General features: G+C 42.9%; 1 long non-coding RNA gene across 1 annotated transcript; it reads right to left on the bottom strand.

Moving 5' to 3' along the window:
- Window positions 1-1,786: 1,786 nt before the first annotated feature.
- Window positions 1,787-5,018, bottom strand: LOC114049377. The gene is made up of 3 exons (XR_003569866.1): window positions 4,822-5,018; window positions 2,540-2,661; window positions 1,787-2,046 (listed from the first exon to the last, which is right to left on the bottom strand). It is a non-coding gene; the product is annotated as an uncharacterized LOC114049377 (long non-coding RNA).
- Window positions 5,019-6,023: the final 1,005 nt, after the last annotated feature.

Here is a 6,023-nt window from a genome sequence, read left to right as displayed (position 1 = left end):
CTAGAGGGATACAACTTTCCCCAAGGTACCAGAAATAGATCTTTAATGTTAATTAACATGTACCGAGAGCGTTGTTCTCCAGGTTGGTGGAAAAGATCAACCCACAGCCCAGCTGGGTGGATTGCCGGTGGGCTCTCAGACGGAGTGAATTTATTTACAAGCCTGCCTTACGCTTAACAGGTACTAGCTTCCTGTGGAAGGAACTTCTGCTTTAAGAGACTAGGTAAGATTCACCCCTGTGAATGCATGCAGAAAGCAAAGAAGGCTTATTATTACGGATCTAGCTAGACGACACCTCAGGGCCACTGAGGCCTAGGAAACTCGAGTAACAGGCCCGAGGGAAGCTCAGTGTTATCAGAGGCGGAATTTGTAACCAGGTCTTCTAACTCCAAAAGTCCGCACACCTTCCTTTGTACCACACTAACTCTATATTTATTTAGATAAAGTACGTTGTTATTCAGTCATGTCCAGCTCTTTGTGACCCCATTTGGGGTTCTCTTGGCAAAGATACTGGAGTGGTTTACCATTTCCTTCTCCAGCTCATTTTACAGATGAGGAACTGAGACAAGCAAGGTTAAGTGACTTGCCCAGGGTCACACAGCTAGTAAGTGTCTGAGACCAGATTTGGAGTCAGGAAGTTCAGAAACTCAGGCCTGGAATCAGGCCCGGTGCTTTCTCTATTGTGCCACCTAGCTGCCCCCATAAAAGCACTAGCTGAAGGAATTGGGAACTTCCATCTGGAGAAAAGACGACATATTTCTTTATTTCTTTGTGAGATATTCTAGACTCCATTCTGTCCAATAAAATTGTTTGGTGAGGCAGAAATAATAAGAACCTTGAGAGGAAGTGACCACACTATCACTGAGTACATATCCAGTCATTTCAGTCATGTCCAACTTTTCATGACCCCATTTGGGATTTTCTTGGCATAGATCCTGGAGTGGTTTTCCATTTCCTTCTCCAGCTCATTTTAGAGATGAGGAAACTGAGGCAACAGGGGTTAGTGACTTGCCCAGGGTCACACAGCCACTAAGTGTTTGAGGCCAGATTTGAACTCATCTTCCTGGCTCCAGGCTCAGCATTCTATCTACTGCACCACCTAATTGCCCCTAAAGAGATTACAGAACTGTCCTATTATACCGTTTCTGTCCTCATCCCACCTCCATCACTTCTACCCATAGTGGGTGAGTTACAGATGAAACTTGAATGTCAACATTTTGAAGGAAGTGTGATGTGATCTAGGTCCCAAGATGAAGGGTATAGTAGGAAGGAAAGAAAGAAGAAAGGAAGGAAGGAAGGAAGGAAGGAAGGAAGGAAGGAAGGAAGGAAGGAAGGAAGGAAGGAAGGAAGGAAAAGGAAGGAAGGAAATAAGCATTTATTAAGCTCCGAATCTGTACCTGGCACTGTGCTAAATGCTTTACAAATATTATCTCATTTAATCCTCACAAGAACCCTGATAGGTAGCTTCTATTATTATCTCTATCTTACAATTGAGGAAACTGAGGCAGACAGAAGTTACATGACTTGCCTAAGATCACACAATAAGACTCTGAAACTGAATTTGAACTCAGGTCTTCCTGACTCCAGGCTCAGAGCTATATTTATTGTGCCATCTAGCTGCCTCTATATAAACTGTTCAGTCCCTTTTTCTTTTTTCAATTACAAGCATTTTTTTTTCTCTTTCTATCCACCCCTAATCCAGGATTTTAAAAAATTTAAAATTTTAAAATTAAATTAAAATTTAAAAATTTTTTAAATTTAAATTAAAAAATACTAAAAGCTTTGTCACAAATACACACAGTTAAGCAAAACAGATTCCCACATTGGCCGTGTCTAAACATGTCTATCTCATTTTGCATTTTGAATCCATCACTTCTGTCAGGAAATGGTTATCATAGATCATTATCAGTCCTTGAAATCATGGTTGATCATTGCATGGCTCAGTGATCTTAAGTCTTTCCAAGTTGTTTGTCTTCGCAATGCTGACGTTGTCGTACAAATTGTCCTCTTGGTTCTGCTCATTTTATTCCAGGCATGGGGGACAGCCTGTGCAGAGACATGGAAGAAGAGATGGCACATCTCATTTTATATATAGGGCTACTTTGTTTTGAGCATATAATGCATAAGGTTTGTAAACAGCTTGAAAAAAAAAAGGTATTTTAAGTGCCCAGACAAGTTACACAGTAGCTCCTACAGAGACTCTGAGGGCATCATATCAGAAAAGAGCAGCAGCCACTTCTAAATAAGAAATTTCCAACTTCGCTCAGCCCTGTGCTATTAATTGGGAAAATGGCATCTGGGGGTTTGGGAGCAACAATCCTTCCTTAGGCCACTTGGTGGCGCCAAAGCAACATCAAAACCCTTTCTTTGTGAAAAATGTTACCCACATCATCACCTGGGAGATGTGCACCCCTGCCCCACTCCTTCCCTTAGGTATTGGGGGGAGAAAAAAGACCTGAGTAAAATGGAATGCATTTTTGACCATGAACACTTCATTGCCTCATTAAAATTCATTTTTAAGGGAATTTCATTTGTTTACCTTAACATTTTTTTCGTGAGGCACAAGGAAGTCACACAAAGTTGTTTCTTGGAAAGTACAAAAGCTCAGGCTTATTTTCCATGCAGAAGCCCGTTCCTGAGAGATGTGAGCACTTGCTGTTTCTATGTGGTTAATAAGAATGGACAATGAAAAGCCACAAATAACAATTTGGATTAAAAAAAAAAAAGATCTCCTTGGATGTATTGATCAGATTCTGCCTCCCTCAAAGGAGGCACTGAGTCGGAATTAATGCAGTGAAAAGAGCAGTCCAAACACCTCAGTTCAAATTCAGGCTCCATCCTTTACTCCCTGTCTGACCTTGGACAAGTCAGCTAACTTCTCTTGGTCTCTGTTTTTCATCTGTAAAATGAGGTGGTTGAACCAGGTAACTCCAAAAGTCCCTTCCCGATCTATATCCTATGATCCTATTATGAGTGGAGCAGACCGTCACGGAAGCTCACAGGCTAATGAGGGAAAGAACATGCAAACAACTGTGTACAAACAGGATAAGCACAGAATAAATTAGAGATAATCAACGGAATGAAGGCACTGACACTAAGTAAGATCAGGACAGGTTTCCTACAGAAGGTAGGACTTTTGGTGAGAATGGAAGGAAGAGAGGAGGGAGAAATATTCCAGGCAATGTGAAGAAAATGTGCCTGGGAAACCCCAACATGGGTCCTCTGATCTCCAGAGACAAAGAATGTGCCAGCCTCCCTGTACGGCTCTGAACTGGGGCACTCCTCAAGTAGTCCCTATAAACCTGAGCTGCCTGGGATATCTGGCCCCATCCCATGTCATCAGAAATCCCCAGAATCACTCAAATTTAAAACATTTTTCAACTGCCTCAAATATTTGAAGGATTCTGAGGGCAGAACCTCCTAGTTGGTCCTGGATTTACCTAAGAATGATCATAAGTAACATTTACATCTTAAAGAATGCAGAGAGTTTTACATACAAGGGTCTCACTTGACCCTTACAACAACCCTTTGAAGTCAAGTACTGCAGGTGTTTTAACACAGTTTCAGACAGTGTAACAAGTCTCAGAGCTGAGCCTCGGCCAGAGAACTAGGCAGAAATGGGGGTCAGGGACACAGTCACCTTGGTCTTTTTCCCTTGACTCCAAGCCTAGCATCCTGTCACACTGTATTTTCACTCTTATATGTTAAAAAAAAAAAAAATCTCCCAGGTGAAGACTTCTTTCATCAGCACAGTCCTTTAGAATGTAAGATACTTTTGTTATCATTGACTTCTTTTTTCAGTTGTGCCTGACTCCTTGTGACCTCATTTGGGGTTTTCCTGGCAAAGATACTGGAGTGGTTTGCCATTTCCTTCTCCCGGATCATTTTACAAGTGAGGAAACTGAGCCAAAGAGGGTTAAGTGACTTGCTCAAGGTCACACAGCTAGTAAGTGTCTGGGGCCACATTTGAATTCAGGTCTTCCTGATTCCAGGCTTGGCGCTCTATCCACTGCGTTACCTAGTTACTTTTAGTCTCTATTAAAAAGAAGGCATGGTTCACTTTCCACCTACCTCCTTCTACCTCTTTACGTGGGAGCAATAATCAAATCAACACTATCACTGTTCCTGGATAGGGTGGGTCAATTAACTTTCCGACCTAATCTAGAAAGTAGGACCATGGTATTCAATTCAATTCAAAAAGCACCCAATCTTTTAATGCATGGATGACCTCAGAGATCTAGAGAGCATGTCTAAAGGTACAGGTCATAAACCAGCCATTCCTCACCCTGTGCAATTCTTTTCCAAGAACCCCTAGAAAGACATGACTGAGCTGACGCTCCTGGGTGTCCCCTTAGACGGCCCGTCTGGCCCATGGGGTATTCTGTAACCATTCCTTTTTTTGGCCCCAGTCAATTGTGACTTGGCCGGACCAAAATACTCTTTCTTGGCCACCTCTCCCCTAGGTTACCTCACACTATTAGAATATGAGCTCTTTGGGGGAGGGGACTATCTTACTTTTGCATTTGTATCTACAGTACTTAGTACAATGTCTAACACATAGCAAGTTTTAAATAAATGTACCATCCACTCAAAGTGGGATGGTAAATCCTATCTCATTTTTAATGATGACTTCTTCAAAAATTCTGGTAGCCTTTAAATCTTGCCATCTGGGGAGTCTCTTGGCCAGAGAGGGGGACCACAGATCTCCTACCTTTCCTGGTTCCTACTGGAGGCAGGGTGGAAGACATGAAACACTCAGGCTATCTTGAAGAGATGTTACTTGGGCACAGTGCTGAGGCTGTATTAATTTTAAATGCTCACTTTTATGTTTTCCAGCTGTTAGAAATAGAGCCCCTTGGACCCCCTCAGCAGGGTTGGGAAGTTAGCCCAGGCAAGCTGCTGCAGCCCATTGCTTTCCCAGTTGCAATGCCGAGTGTAGTCTTGCTCTTAGTAACAAAACTAAGTTCGGAGTGGAAGAAGAATCGTTTATTACTGTTCTTGCAAGAAGCGGGTGCACCCTCTTGTGGGAGACGCACACTGTACAGAAGCAGGAACCAGCTTTTATCTTCCTGAACCGCCCATCCCATGTTCTTCCTTGTCATGTTAGTCCCTCCCAGTTCATGTGTCCCATGTTCAAAAATGGCGGCTATCTGGGGGTGACACACCTCGGGGTGTGTCAGTTAATATTCAATAAGCTTATTAAGCAAGCACAGTGGAGAAAAATCGTTGCCCAGTCCTTTACCCTGACAAGTTGCAACCTGTTTAGCCTCCAGGGCTCTTTCTTAAGGAACTAGTTGTTTGAAGAATATTTGGGGCACTTTCTGATTGGCTGAGGGACTATCCACAAGATCTTGGAATTTCCTTGTTCTGCTGTGGAAGCCTGACTTCTAATCCTTTCCCACACAGTTTAGATTTAGATACACAAAGGGCAGAGGGAAATGTGGAGGGAAGAACTTTAAAAACACATATACACCATATTTTTGTGTGGTTAGGAATTTGGATCAGCTTATGAACCAAGTAAAAATCTGTCCCAAGCCTCCAATGCTCCAAGAAGTACAGTACGGCACAGCCTGTGAAAATTCCTTTCCTTTCCAAAGGATTCCAAGGGAATCTGTGCCCTCAGGAAGAGTCAGAAGCAGGAAGGGTACATCAAGACATGACTTGGCTAACGCTTCTGGGTGGCCCCTTAGACGGCCCATCTGTCCCATGGGGCATTCTGTAACCATTCCCTTTTTTGGCCCAGGGCAATGTCTACTAAAACATCTTCCCTGGAGAAGACAGAGCCTGACTCTGCCCCAAAGAGCAGGGGAAGAATGGGTCGGAAAAAACTACAGTGCCCAACCTTCCCCGTTTTGGATTATGTCATACATGGGTGAACTCCCTTTCTTCTTGAGTCATACATAGAAGGGAGTGTCGCTAAAGAATTTCTCCCCAGGATTATAAATGATATGGACAACAATATAAGGACGATTCAGTTTTTGTTGGGTGTGCCTTCTGTTAAATGTTTCTTGTACTGGGGAAAA

The sequence above is a fragment of the Vombatus ursinus genome, unplaced genomic scaffold (genome assembly GCF_900497805.2).
Source record: "Vombatus ursinus unplaced genomic scaffold, bare-nosed wombat genome assembly UNPS02014798.1, whole genome shotgun sequence".
Taxonomy (NCBI): Eukaryota; Metazoa; Chordata; class Mammalia; order Diprotodontia; family Vombatidae; genus Vombatus; species Vombatus ursinus.
This window is presented reverse-complemented; position numbering and strand designations above follow the sequence as displayed.